The sequence below is a fragment of the Anabrus simplex genome, chromosome 1 (assembly GCF_040414725.1).
Source record: "Anabrus simplex isolate iqAnaSimp1 chromosome 1, ASM4041472v1, whole genome shotgun sequence".
NCBI lineage: Eukaryota > Metazoa > Arthropoda > Insecta > Orthoptera > Tettigoniidae > Anabrus > Anabrus simplex.
In genome coordinates, this window is record NC_090265.1 from 1,659,194,134 (window position 1) to 1,659,210,359 (window position 16,226).

Sequence of the window (16,226 nt, forward strand, 5' to 3'; positions counted from 1 at the left end):
ACGATGGGACAAGGAAGGGCTAGGAGTGGGAAGGAAGCGGCCGTGGCCTTAATTAAGGTACAGCCCCAGCATTTGCCTGGTGTGAAAATGGGAAACCACGGAAAACCATTTTCAGGGCTGCCGATAGTGGGGTTCGAACTTACTATCTCCCGAATACTGGATACTGGCCGCACTTAAGCGACTGCAGCTATCGAGCTCGGTAATAACAGTTTCTAGATGGACGAATTTACCTTGGGGCTCCATTCCCGTACCCTTGCTGCTCCCCGAATCTCACGATCCCAGGTGCCTTCATATGGAGCATATAGAAAGAATCAGTTTTCAAGACATATAACACACGTAGAAATATTCCCGAATCGCGCGACAAGGTAAAGTTTTATTAATGTCCTTACAGCAAAGTTTGTTCGTCAACATCTTCATTAATAAAATTGTAAAGACTGTGTGTCTGTACATTGAATATTTTGGCGATAATTGTGGTACAGTTAACCGTTTCAGATGTAATAATCACCATTTGTATATTCTTTAGCTTTGGTGTATCTTTGTCGATTTGTCTCTTTGTCTGAGTTCGTATAAGTGGAAAATTACTGGATATATGTCTACCAAACTTCATATATAGAATCCACCTGTCATCGGGTAGAATTTTAGGGCCAATATTATATCTAAATCCCTGAATAGACTGGGGTTTAATAGGTAGATCGAAAGAATGATCTTACCCTCCCACAAAATATGCTTGACCAACCTTTATGTCATCCACCCATCTCTTTAGCAGTCTCCTAACATTCCTCTTACATACCCTGCAAACCATCCTTGTGGCCCATCTGTCGAGATCTCGTTGGGCCCAACTTACTGTCGTAAGTCGTCTGTCAGGCCTGTTCTTCTTCTTATCTCTTGTTCTGATCTTCTTCATTAGAGAAACACTCAGTGAGTGTCCCTTCATTGCTCGTTGTGTTGATTGTATTTTTTGAACACTTGCCTTTGTTAGTCATAACAAATACAGTTTGCTTGTTCTACTGTAGTTTCATTTTTTAACCAAGTAGTTGTATTGTTAACTGTTTCGATGGTTTGTTTTCCAATTGGAATATGTTGATTTTCTGCTTTTAGGATTTTGCTTCTTTCAGTATTCACTTTAATTTTTTTAGGTCTTAGATCATGACGTTCATTTTTTGAAGGTCTTCTCGTATGAGTACAATATCATTGGCAAAACGAAAATAGCACTCCAAGTTGCTGAATATTTCGTAACTTGCGACATCCCAGCAGGAAAAGGAGTTCACAAGGATGACAGCATTCTCTTTTATTCATACTGAAGCAATGTAAACAAATAAACCGCCTCCAATGGGCGGAAAGAAGGATATGGCAGATCACTGTCAAACAAACGCAGTCGGTTCCTTTTCATGTCACATGTTACATTTGTACTAGTCAATAGCCGTGAAAATTCCTCATTTGATTCTCTAAATCACTCGACTTGTAGAAAAATATTCTTGCATTTCTCTTCCACAATTTTAACTTTTTAGGATACATATTCAACTTCTTATGGAGCCTCCGTGGCTCAGACGGCAGCGCGTCTGCCTCTCACGACTGGATACCGTGGTTCAAATCCCGGTCACTCCATGTGATATTTGTGCTGGACAAAGCGAAGGCGGGACAGGTTCTTCTCCGGGTACTCCGGTTTTCCCTGTCGTATTATATTCCAGCAACACTCTTCATTCTCATTTCATAGCATATATCACTCATTACTAAATCACTTTGGGCGTGGCGACCCTATCGTACTAATAGTCTATATCTGATTTATTCGTTCCATCCCTGACCCGGACAATGACTGGAAAACAAGTTGTAGGTTTTCATTTTTCATTCAAGTTCTTATACACGTTGAAGGCATCTCATTCACTTACTTTAACTATCTAATAAGGGTGTAGGCTACAGTCGGCTTTTATCATGCTATTCACTGTCATCGATACTAATTAAATTCACTAACTCCAGACTAAGTTCAATTTTTTAGGAAGACATGTTCGTAGTTACATTACAATTAGACCTAAATTGTATCAAAATAAAATTAGTGTAACCTAATTATCACAATCAAACGCATAGGTATTTTTGTGAAATGTATATATATAAAATAGGTTCAAATATTCCCTTACGTGTGACGTAATATTAACATAAAGCAGTCAGTCAGGAATACACTCGAAACAACTTTAAAATATGTTATTACTAGAGCCCGGATTTTTACGCATTAATAGGTTAGAATGCAAACTTACTGAAGCGAGTTGCAAGAATAGTCTACCTTCACAACCGTTGTGCTATGGGGATTGCATAGGTATTAGGGGTAAAATCCATCAAAACCCCTGTAATTTATGTTATTCTTACTACGCTATGGCAAAGCGGGTGGTCGACACTTCCTACTAACCAAATTAGTTTGCAATCTAACCTATTACTGCATAAAAATCCGGGCTTTAGTTATTACATATAGCGCAGAATAGTAGTGAGCGTTATGTCACATACAAGCTACATCATTGTCATGGATCCGTCATTTTGCTTCCAGATAATCTTCTACGCAGCGCTTGTAGATGCCTCGCCTAAGACATACATGGTTTTACAAATTTTTTATCACCGTTGAGAAGTATCAGAATTTCTTTTGTCGCTGAAGACAATACCTCACGGTACCAGACTCAGTGGAAGAATAGCTTTCATTCAATCTCTTCAGATGCAGGTCTGTTGTTTCTCCATGTCCCTCGGGAAAGCTGGGTTGCAGAAGAAACCCTCATTTCATAATTCAGCGATGATGCTGATGATGATATGATGATGATAATGATAATGATAATTATTATTCTATTAATTGTATTTACACTGTATGATGTATAATGACTAGATAAATATTTACAAAATGTACAGATATTATCAACATTTATCTTTGAGCAAGCGAAAGTTTGATGTCCAGTGACTTGATCCACTCCACTCTTCTTGGCGTGGCATCCATCAGTTCATTCCATCTACCTTCAAAATATCTCCTGGGGCATTCTTCGATAACGTGGGTCGCTGTTTGTTGTCAAAATCTACAGTCACACATTGGGGAGTCGGTTATTCCCCATGTGTGCAGCGTTGTCTTAATTTGTGCAAAACGGTTTCTTCTACAATGAGATCCTCTGGGTACCTAAAGTTATGGTAGATGCTTCACCCGAAATTGTACTCCTGCTATCCCTCTTCCGTTAATGGGCAGACGCGGTGATGAAACCACTGGTTGACATAGGAATGTGGTACCACTGGGAAATAAATTTACCACGGGTTGTTGTGGTATTGTGTAAGAAGAAGCTCCAAAGAAAGTTTGACTTATAAAGACAAACAGTAAGGACATAATGTACTAGTAAGAAAATACCTGTGTAATTTGGTCCTAAAGTAAAAGTATGGCAATAAAAACTAATGCTAGAAAAAAGTGAAATGAGAGTAATAATTTGGCGGCTGATGGGAATATTTAAGAATAAATTCGTAAGACAAAAATATGAGTCAAATTGATGCATTTTACGTAATAAAGTTATGGAAGTGACACATCTGCTAAGTAATAAGAAAGGTAGCAAAAACTCTTCAGTCTGTCAAACACACTGCAAATACAATATAAATTATGACACTATAAACATATCTGTAAAAATACACACTTTAAAATAATAGTGTGTATTTATTTACAAATATGTTTATAGTGTTATAACTTATATTGTAATTGCAGTGTCCTTGACAAACTGAAAAGATTTTGTTACAATTAACTAAGTCGACACTGAAAAGTATGGCTTCATTCTTAACAAACTAATAAGAAAGATCAGACGGAAATATGGAGATGGAAAGGAAATGGGTAAAATAAAAAATGAACCTGAACTTTTCGCTCTTGTTACGTTATTAAACGGAGAATATAAGACACCAGGGACAACATCAAATCTGTGTAATATTATAAGAGGAATTTACAAAATAAAATCTATAGGAGGGTAAGTATGTGCAAAAGCAAAGCGAATCATCTCCGTACAGGCCATGAAGTCCCTTGGAGGGATGAAAGGTAAAGGCTTCCACTATCCATAACCTCGGCACTTAATGGGGTAGAGTGGTTATCTCTACGCCCGGCCGCCTTTGTCCCCAGGAATTAACCTGGTACTCATTTTTGGTGCAGGTTAAGTGAACCTCAGGGCCATGTGCACCTCCGGGACTGGAAATCTCGTTTCTTAAATTTTATGACTTCCGGGCGAACCGAGCACGCCTTTACCGCCTCGGCCAGGCAGCCCCTGGTAAGTATGTGCATGTGGATGTTTTCTAGACTACATGGCATAGTTAAAGCCCAGGAAATACAGCAAAGGTAAAGTTTATCTTATTATTAAAGATACGTCCAAGAAGTATTTATGGGGTATGCAGTATATTAGTATCATATACTTCCATAATTGTATAACACATTTTAGTAGGTTTATCCTCAGTATTATGTAATGTAAAAAAAATAACTGCAGGTATTAATTTACCATAAATCAATACTCTCTCTCCAGTTGATGGCCACCGTTACGGGGATATAAGAGTATTCATTCTAACCCGTGTGCTACATTTCACTGCCTAGGCACACCAAGTCCCGTAGTCGGAAATGCATCTCACAAGTTGTCTCCTAAATGGACGAAATCAATTAGTAACTTCTTACCTTATAAAGACGTCAAACTCCTACCAAATTTCGTTACTCCAACGTTTCTAACCTGCATTTCTACTGGCAGACATCATACGATGTTATCACGTTATTATTATTATTATTATTATTATTATTATTATTATTATTATTATTATTATTATTATTATTATTATTATTATTATTATTATTATTATCGTCGTATCATATTTTGTTGGAGACACTGAAGGTCAGAGTTTATGAGAAAGCTCTCACCCTACCTGTTTCTGACTGACTGCAGTTTCATTAATTGATTGGAATCATGCCCTGTGTGACAGGTCAACAGCTGTCTGCAGTGATGAAACTGAACTAATTACAGTACAGCAGCTTGCTGCAATCAGCAATAACTAACCATGTGCTTATTAAATGTGAGCATTTGTGTGGATCAAACTGGCACACGATCAGCCGCGTATAACGAGCTCTATCTGCATATCATATGATAGATGCTGCTACATTTTGGAGTCTACGGCTAACCAGTACTACTGACGGCCCTTGTCGCATAATTTTACAGAAGGCAATATCGTTGTACAGTGTGTTTCAGATACATACAGCTCAGTAAGTTGGGTTGCCCGTAGTAACAGGGGCTTCGGAGTAGTAGTTTTTCAGTCCAAACTCCTGACGTGTCGGCAGCTTCTTTGCTTTACCCTTGGAAAGGGACAGTCTACCCTTATTGAAGTGTATGGTGCAGGTTTATCCAAAGAGCACACGAGTATTACTGAAACCACATTGTGCATGAGAGAGTTGTTGACGGAATGACCTCCCTCACAGGAGAGCATTAATAAACGTTTCAGTTGTATGTTATTTGTTATCGAACGACGAGTTGGTGGATATGGTACTAGTGTATCGCGTTAGTCGAAGAAATAGCTTTCATTCGATGGAGCTACATGTGTGACATAATTTACACAACATTACCTGATAACAGGGATGAAATGAAATGTCGTATGGCTTTTAGTGCCGGGATATCCCAGAGCGGGTTCGGCTCACCAGGTGCAGTTCTTTCTATTTGACTCCCGTAGGCGACATGCGCGTCATGATGAGGATGAAACGATGATGGAGACAACACATACACCCAGCCCCAGTGCCATTGGAATTAACCAATTAAGGTTAAAATCCCCGACCCGGCCGGGAATCGAACCCGGGACCCCTCTGAACTGAAGGCCAGTACGCTGACCGTTCAGCCATCGAGTTGGATATAACAGGGATGATCTTGTGGAAAGGACTAGGGGAGTAAATGGGAGTGTCACACCTCTTCATGCTGTCGAGGGTGCGGGAAAGCGTTATGAGGCGTATAGTTCTTTGTGTCGAACAAGACGGTGGTAAACAAAATGGTACTGTACAGTAAAGGAATTGATCCCTTTTAATACGTTCTTCTCCATTCAGTACGTGAAGATTTCCCCTTTAGAGTATACAATCCCGTTGCACAGATTAAGCAGAGCGATTGCTGGCACAGTGGGTGTTTCGCCTGAAAATCTAGCCTACCTTTCCGAAGCACCTGTTATTAATGAACTATATATCTGAAGTGCTCTGTATAGTTCCTTAAAATTCTTTATAAACCGACCGAGTTCGCTACGCTGTTAGGGCCGCTCAGCTGTAACCTTGCATTCGTGAGATAGTGGGTTCGAAAAAAAAAATATCAACGTCGGCAGCGCTTAAGGTGGTATTCCTTATTTTCCTATTTGCATACCTTAATTAAGGCCACTGCCGCTACATTCCCAATCATATCCCTTTCCATCGCCGAAAACCTTCGATGTAATTCGGCGACGTTCAACAAATAGCGAACCATCTTCTTAACGTCGCACCGACACAGATAGTTCTTATGGCGATGATGAGATAGGAAAGGGTTAGGAATGGGACCGAATTGGCCATGAACTTCCCATCTTCTCTGTGAGTGAACTGTGTATCTCCAAATTCTTATGTTCCCAATTATTACAGTAGCTCACTTTGCTTCCACACTCCTTTCCTTGAAATAATTAAACACTGTGTTTAATCGTCGTCTCTTTCATCACCCCAGTATTCGGGAGATAGTAGGTTCGAACCCCACTGTCGGCAGCCCAAAAAATGGTTTTCCGTGGTTTCCCATTTTCACACCAGGCAAATGCTGGGGCTGTACCTTCATTAAGGCCACGGCCGCTTCCTTCAAACTCCTAGGCCTTTCCTATCCCATCGTCTCCATAAGACCTATCTGTGTCGGTGCGACGTAAAGCCCATAGCAAAAAAAAACTAAATATGCATTCTCCTAATTCATAAGGTTCACCAGTAAATACTGATTGTTGTTGTTTGATAGTAACATGCAGTCCCTCACCGCTGCTTCAACTTCCTCGCGTCTATCCTTGCGAACACAGTAGAGGCTGCCACGGAGAGTGATTACGTGGAATATTCTAATGCGAGAACCACCAAGGATGACAGACATTAGCACAAACAGCGGCAGCAGCAGGCATGTGCATACATTTGATATAGCCGTATTATCCCTCGTGCAGAATGCAGCCAGCATGTTGCCCTGCGGCATTATGTACCGCTCTTTGAAATTCGCATCCATTTCCCTAGTCTGTCGTGAACAAATTCTTCCTCCTTTTCCACTTCATTTCGCATAGTCTTCGTCTCTCTTCGTCATTCCTCTTTCCTGTGATTGTTTATCAGATTGCTTTGCTTGTGTACCGTAGTCGAATTACCCCTCTACATACATCAACACACGTCACTACATAAAGAAATTCCCCAAGCCTTGTTATATACGAACACGTGCTGTTGTGTTTCCTGATGCCTTTAAAAGGAAATGAAATAATTACTTTGAATTTCATTTCTATATTTCAAAGCACCGTATCCCTCATGAATTCCGTCCATTTTCCAGTAATTATTAAACTTTGATCGCTATATATGGGGCTGAAATGCCTTTTTTTTTGCCATTGGCTTTACGCCGCACCGACACAGATATGTCTTATGGCGACGATGGAACAGGAAAGGGGTAGGTCTGGGAAGTAAACGGCCGTGGTCTTAATTAAGGTACAGGCACCAGCACTTGCCCGGTGTTAGAAAGGGAAACCACGGAAAACCATCTTCACGGCTGCCGACAGTGGGGTTCGAATCTACTATCTCTCGAATATTGGATACTGCTCGCACTTAAGCGACTGCAGCTATCGAGCTCGGTGGGCTGAAATGAAGGCGAATAATTCACTCAAATTACTTCTTAAATAAACAAACCACTTTATCTCTTGAGAATTCTGTGCTTTACGATAAAAATGTAGATCAGATGGCTCAGTACCCTGTACATGGAGAGCAGCGACTTAAAAGAAGAGACCGCTGATAGAATACATATGAAAGGAAATATTACACAAATACAAAACCCTCAGTCCCACTATTTCATCTTGTGGGACTCCCTAACCTGTCATTCAGTATAACTATGAATGCTGGGCAAGGCATAAGAAATTCGATCAGCAAATACGCACCACAGAGATGCGAATGCTGAGGTGGCCTCAGAACAATCGGGTGCGCAATGAGCGGTTTTGAACATGTGGGGTTCGGAAATATAGCAAAAGGAAGCCTCTGATTAATAAAGAACAATATGGAGAAATATAGTTAGAAAAATAGTATTACTGTTTATCGTAGGCTCACCCTACTTTACCGAACAAGTTTTCAACATTGTACATTCGAGACGTGATGGACTCGAAACCCTCCGTCAGCAGCCTTGAATAAGCTTCCTGTGGTTTCACTTTTCACACCATGCAAACCTCCAGATTGTACCTTAATTAAGACCATATCCGCTATCTACAAGTCCTATCCCTTTCTTATCCCACCGTTACCGAAACCCTAGATGAGTGTGAGTGACGGTAAGTCGTATAATATGTAAGAAAATTATTTCGGGTAACAACGCTCGAGGGGGTCAAGTTAGGGGTATGAAAAATATCACAAAATGGAAATGGGATTAAATATTTCTATAGAACGCTCCCAGAATTATTTATTTATTTATTTATTTATTTATTTATTTATTTATTTATTTATTTATTTATTTATTTATTTATTTATTTATTTATTTATGTATTTATTTATTTATTTATTTATTTATTTATTTATTTATTTATTTATTTATTTATTTATTCATTCATTCCTGACTTACATTTGTGACGATGTTAGGGCTCACGGCCCTCTTTTACACTAAACCATTATAAACAAAAAATTTAAAAATTTAAACATAAACGTAAGACATAGAAATTCTAAAAAAGAAATAATACTACGGACAGATAACTCTAAGACTAAGTTAGGCCTACATATCAGTACGGCAATTAGTGTAACAATTAGTGTGAATTACGTTTCGACAATAATTATAGACATGTCTACTATAAATAGTTTTATTTCATTTCTGTAGGCAATGCCCTTCGTCTTCAACTGGTCCATTTGGTCGTTAACACAAGTTCCTCCTCATGTATTAAATACAGAACATTCCACATCAGGCATTTCTTATTCTTCTTCTACCGTTTTACAATACCTGTAAATATGTCGCACAGGTGGATTTGGCCCTGTTTTACGTCCGGATACACTTGCTGACGCCAACTTTATATGGAGGGATGTAATCACTACTGCGTGTTTCTGTGGTGGTTCGTAGTGTAGTGCGTTGTCTGAATATGACGAGGAAAGTGTTGGGACAAACACAAACACCCAGTCCCCGAATCAAAAGAAGTAAGCAGACGTTTTCAGGTAACATCGCGTTACAAATTTTGTATCGCTAATTTCAGATAATGCCCCCTCCCACCCCCATCCCCGGCCGCTCCAATCATGAGACATATTTTTGTCAAAATATTTAGAAGGAGATGTTGTAGATGGTAGATGGACTTTTAGAAATTAGTACATAATTTAACTTTTCCTTATATCATAGTAGCTAATCAAAAATGTATGTTTAGTCTATATATATTCTATTGCTTAATTTAATTAATTCGATAGAAACTAAAGGGTCCGCCTCTGTGGTGTAGTGGTTAGTGTGATTAGATGCCACCCCCGGAGGCCCGGGTTCGACTCCCGTCTCTGCCACGAAATTTGAAAAGTGGTACGAGGGCTGGAACGGGGTCCACTCAGGCTTGGGAGGTCAACTGAGTAGAGGTGGGTTCAATTCATACCTCAGCCATCCTGGACGTGGTTTTCAGTGGTTTCCCACTTCTCCTCCAGGCAAATGCCGGGATGGTACCTAACTGAAGGTCACGGCCGCTTCCTTCCCTCTTCCTTATCTATCCCTTCCAACCTCCCCGTCCCCCCACAAGCCCCTGTTCAGCATAGCAGGTGAGGCCGCCTGGGCGAGGTACTGGTCATCCTCCCCAGTTGCATCCCTTACCCAAAGTCTGAAGCTCCAGGACACTGCCCTTGAGGCGGTAGAGGAGGGATCCCTCGTTGCGTCCGAGAGAAAAACCGACCCTGGTGGGTGAGAAACTAAAAGAATTTGATGTTCCGATGTTTTACAGTGCAGAATGTATAGTACGGTTTGGAATGACCCCACGTTTCATAGCTTGAAACACATCATGTAAAGTAAGTCAATAATAATGGTGGCAAAGTTCCATCAAACTAGTCACTGAATAATGTTATTTTGAGTTACGTCCCACTAACTACTTTTACGGTTTTCGAAGACGCCGAGGGCCGGAATTTATTCCCACAGGAGATCTTGTTACGTGCCAGTAAATCCACTTACACGAGGCTGACGTACACTCATGTTCATAAAAACCAGAATACCTTGAAAAACTAGAGATAGGAAGTTCATATCCACAGGAAATGCGCATTAGTATGTTCCGAAGAAATGATTAGCAACTGAACGGCCCTCAGTTTCAAAGTCCACAGTGGTATCTCGGCGCACCACCACCGACTAGTAAAATGTGCCTTTGACTCTCGTTGTCGCTATACACCGAAGGAAATGGATCGGTGTGACTGGAGCAGACGTGCAGGATGCCTCACAGACGTATGCGAGAACCGTACCATCAAATGAGTGAGTTTGAAAGAAGGCGCATTATTGGCATAAGAGAACATGATGCATCCATCCTGGAAATTGCTGTTCGTATGGGACGAGGTGTGTCGGCAGTGGAGCGGATGTGTACAGAATGGTCCACAGAAGGCCGTAGAACACAACGAGATTGGTCTGGTCACACCACCCAGACGACCCCCCGAGAAGATCGATATTTCATCCGAATGGCATTGAAGGACAGATCTGCGTCCTCCTCGGCTCTGGCGCAACAGTGGAACAGTGTACACATCGTACACTATCAGGAGTGACAGTCCATCGCCGTTTATTACGGTCTGGGTTATCGGCACGTCGTCCACTTCTCCGCCTACCCTTGACTAATGTGCATAAACATGATAGACTACAATGGTGTATGGAACAACGTCACTGGGGACTTGAATGGCAAGAGATAGTGTTTACGGACGAATCCAGGTTCTGTTTATTTGAAAATGATGGCCGCATTTTGGTTCGCCACAGACAGGGTGAGAGGCATCATATTGACTGCATTCGCACGAGACATACAGAGCCAACTCAAGGCCTTATGGTGTGAGGTGCTATTGGGTACAACCAAAAATCACAGTTGGTGCGTGTCCAGGGCACTGTGACAAGTTTGACCTACGTGAATGACATCCTGCGACCCGTAGACATAATCACCCAAGACGCCATATCTCAGCAGAACAATGCCTGACCGCATGCTGCTGCACAAACCCGTGCCTTCTTGTTCTCACAGATCTGTTGCCCTGGCCCACCCGATCACCGGACTTGTCGCCAATCTAAAATGTGTGGGATATGTTGTGACCCAATGCCAACCAGAGATGAACTGTGGAACCAGGTGAATGTAGCAAGGACGGCTGTACCCCAGGACGCCATTCGAGCTTTATACGCGTCGATGCCATCACGCATGGAACAAGTTATCAGTGCACATGAAGGACCCAGTGAATACTAAGCAACAAGACACATGCTGAACCTAGGTGACAGAAATGCTAATCGTTTCTGTAGAACATACTAATGAACATGCCCTGGGAATATTAACTACCTATCTCTAGTTTTTCAAGGTGTTCTATTATGAGCATGAATGTACTTGAACACCTTCAAATACCACCAGACTGAGCTAAGATCAAATCTGCCAAATTGGGGTCAGAATGCCAGCCCCTCAATCATCTGAGCCACTCATCGCGGCACTAGTTAATGATTTATGACAATAAGTACCACTCAGAATCATAGGAAAGATCGGAATTTTCTCTTAAAACAGACGAAAACTTAATAAACATTCTTACCATCGTTTCTCTCTTTACGAATTTCCAATCCTGTCAGATTATTTATTCAGAATTTACGCTGGGCGATGGAATGGTTTTTCTTTCTTCGTAACTGTACTGCAATATTAATTCCCGTCACAATTGGCTGACCCTCCTCTTCCCACTGCCAGAGCACTGCAGATAGGCAGAGCTATGCTTATTGTAGTTTGTTCGACGAAGGGCCGTGACAGTCGGTGAAACTATTATTTCCGTATTTTCTTTGTGTTGGTGACTTCCTTCAAACACTGATGCAGGCTGCACCTCTTGCGTCATAGATAGTCTACACAAGAGCTGACTGGCCGTCTGCTCTAGAGTAAGAACAATGCTCTCTTACATTACCGTGTGCAGTATTCACACGCAGCTGCACCACAATGCTTTCTCGCCAGACGAAAGCTTGACAGCTCAAGGAAACAGGAGATTTTTGAAACAGATTTGACAGAAATGACTTTGACGAAAAGCTTAGAGCTCACTTAATAGCTATGGAAGTCATTTCCATACGTGTGGATGATATGATTAATAAATAAATAAATAAATAAATAAATAAATAAATAAATAAATAAATAAATAAATAAATAAATAAATAAATAAATAAATAAAAATATATGTATGTGTCTACCTCTTGGTCTCATGGATGAGGTGATATGAACTTATATGGCATGACTTTTACTGCCGGATTCCATTCCTGACGCCTACATCAGTTGAAGAGTTAATGGAGATGAAATGAATGATGGTGAATGAAATTGGGTAAGGAGTTCGGTGAATAGTAACTGTCTCAGCATTTGCCTAGAAATGGCAAACCACAGAAAACTTCCTCAGGACAGTTGACGGTTGAATTCGAACCCACGAGTTTCTCGAATGCAGATTTTGGCTCCATAACCTTAGGGGAGTAGAATGTACAGCCACTCCGCTCAGTAAAATACACTTTCCTCAGCTTATCCCAATTATTTGTGGGGTTTCTGGAGCCACCTAGGCTCATTTAGGTTTTGGTTGGGTGATTAAAGCCGGATGCCCTTTCTGACACCACATGATTTTTGAGTTGCAAACTCTCAACCCAGAATCGACAGGTATTCAAACCTCAGCCTTCCGGGAGTGAAGCCAGAAGCTAAGCAAGTGAACTAATCACGCTCTCCAACTCCCCAAAATGAATAAATAAATAAATAAATAAATAAATAAATAAATAAATAAATAAATAAATAAATAAATAAATAAATAAATAAATGACGTTCAGAATCATGGTCCTGCCTAAAATTTAATTTTAGATATATATACCAGGCGGCCAGCGAGTGCCGTACTTTCTACTTATTAATGCACAAATGATGAATAGGATCTCTACTAACTGATATTTCACAGGAGCACTATATTTACAATTTATTTTCCGTCGTATCGACACAGATAACTCTTATGGCGACGATGGGGTAAGAAATGCCTAGGAGTGGGAAGGAAGTGGCCGTGGCCTTAATTAAGGTACAGCCCCAGCATTTGCCTGGTGTGAGAATGGGAATCCATGGAAAACGATCTTCAGAGCTGCCGATAGTAGGATTCGAACCCACTATCTCCCGGATGCAAGCTCACAGCTGCGCACACCCAACCGCTCGGCCAATTCGCCCGATAGGAGCACTACTACCAGCAGGGGGATACGTCAGAACCTCGCAACATTCTCCTCAGCGCTACCCGTCTAATGCAATCCCTTGCATAAGAAAACCTCTTTTACGACCGCATAGTACTAGGCTTGTGTTTGGTGCAGCAGCACTACATTTACCGTATGCATATCGGTATAGCCTAGTGTGTTCATCAGCGATGAACACATAGACGTTGTTTTAATCTATGGATAATCTAGTCGGAATGCAGCCGAAGCTCGCAGACGGTATACACAAAAGTTTCCGAACAGACGTCTTTCGCCGAAGAGTATTAGTTTTTATTTCATACAAACAACTCTTTTATAGAATGGAATATCTGCATGTGTATAAATTAATTCGTTATTAAATTTTCTTTTCCGAATCTTTAACGTATTTACAAATGCACCCAGTTACGGAACGTGTGCAGTAAAATGACTGGTATTTGTTTCACAACATCCGAACTACAGCACGTTGTAGCGCTCCTATGAAAACAAGTGACTAGTCATTCCATACATCATCATTGCATGCGGAACATTTGTAAGTAGAAAGTACGGCACTCGTGGGCCGCCTGGTAGCCTATATAACATGATATAAGTGATATCACCACTTTAAGTAGTTGGTGTTCGAGTGTGGTAACTTGCGTAGGGAATCAGTCTCCAAAGTGGTATTCCGTTAAATAGAGGTTCCGTTAAGCACAAGATTAATCCTTCTTCCTCTTCTTCTTCTTCTTCTTCTTCTTCTTCTCCTTCCTTTTCAACTTCTTCTTCTTCGCCAGCTTCAACAGCTTTTCTCTTACCCTGATGCAAACTAACATTCACAATTGGATCTGGTCCGGTTTTACGACCAGGCTACCCTTCAAGACACCAACGTGGAGGTATGTAAGTGTCGCTGTTATGGTTGGTAGTGTTGTGGGGCCAAACAAAACTAGCTGGTCCTCGAGTCAGAGAAAATAACCAGAAGTGACTAAAATCTCCGAACCGGCGGGGAATCGAACCAGAAATCCTCTAAACTCAGGACCAAAATGCTGACTTTTCAGCCAAAGAATCAGTAAATAATGGATTTTAGTATGTGCATTCATTTCTCTTCCCTTGCACGAAATTATCGCAGCCCTGACACTTCCATTAAATATTCTGTTAGGTACAGATAAGGGATTTGTTTGGAAATTAATCTAACTCAACACAGCGCTGACCTTTCAGAACAAGACTAGAGTTATTTCCCCACAAACTGTGAGGGTGCGGAATTCTCACACATTCTGATGAATAAATAGTATCAGAGAGAAACAAAGAGAGAGAATCTATAGATAAAATTCAATATTCTGGCCGCTAATACATGCGCTCTGCCGTGGAGGCCAGCACTGGCTTTGGTGCACACATTTAATATAGGAACGACTATCGTATTCCAGACAGACGCAGGCAGTGCCAATAAAGTGAAGAACAACAGTCATACAGGAAAATACGTAGAATATTAATTAAATACACGAAGTTTTCAACTTCCAGCATCACAACTTGAGCCCGGGGGAATATTAAAACAAGAAATGAAAAAAACAAGGCAATTCGGGAAGATTTTAACGAAGCAGAGAGATAAAAAGTATTAAGAGGAAATATTGTGCGTGCCGCGAGGAAAGAGATTAAAATCAACTAACAAGAAATTGAGAAATGAGAAGAAAGTTGCATAAATCTTCTTCATGATACGCGTTCATTTCTGTAAGACAAAAGCTTAAAATGTATCTTGAGGGAAATAAAATCGCAGAGATCAGCACTTGTACGCGTGAATGTAATTTACTAACAGTTCGTTCATATATAGACCTGGTTAGAGACAGGAATGGGATTTAATGACAAAGTTATTTTAGTTAACAGAGAATATTTGTGGTTTGAAACGCTCTTATTGTAAAGGTCTGTCGGCGGTCTGTGGACCAGTGGTAGAGTGAATCGGCAAAATTCTTTTTTAAACGCACCCATAGGTCACTCCACAGTCGCCCGCTTACTCTGCCAACTGGCACAATAAAACTGAACATTGAAACTGATGGACAAGCAGCCTAAATGACATCAAATTAATTGCCTGCCTGCGATATGGTACGTAAATATATTATTATTATTATTATTATTATTATTATTATTATTATTATTATTATTATTATTATTATTATTATTATTATTATTATACAGTCTGCAAGCTTCTTTGAAAGTCTTCTACTTTTAACTAGGACCCTTGCCTCGTTTACATCTGTACTTCTTACCTTCAAAACATTCGAAACTGAGTATAACCATCGTCTTCTTGGTTTCCCTCTACTTCTCTTACTATCCACGATCGAATCCATTATTCTCCTACTCGACCTATAACCTCCTCTATTCGTGACCCCACTACCCAAGTTGGTTTATGGGTACAGCTTTATCAATGGAGTTCATTTCTAACTTAGAATTTTTCTCCTCATTCCGAGTACGCTCCTGGCATTCAGTGGTTTGTTTCAAAAGTTGAAAAGTCGAAAAGATAACGGGCATGACTTTAATGTGGGTACAACCCCAGTATTGCCCGGTGCAAAAATGGGAAACCTCCTAGGAAGCACAGGGACTGTAACCTAGGTATTGTGGACAAAAATCCAGCACATGAGCCGCAGCACTATTCGTTATATCGTCATTATATCATATCAATTGTTTGTACCAGCGATCGTTCTTATT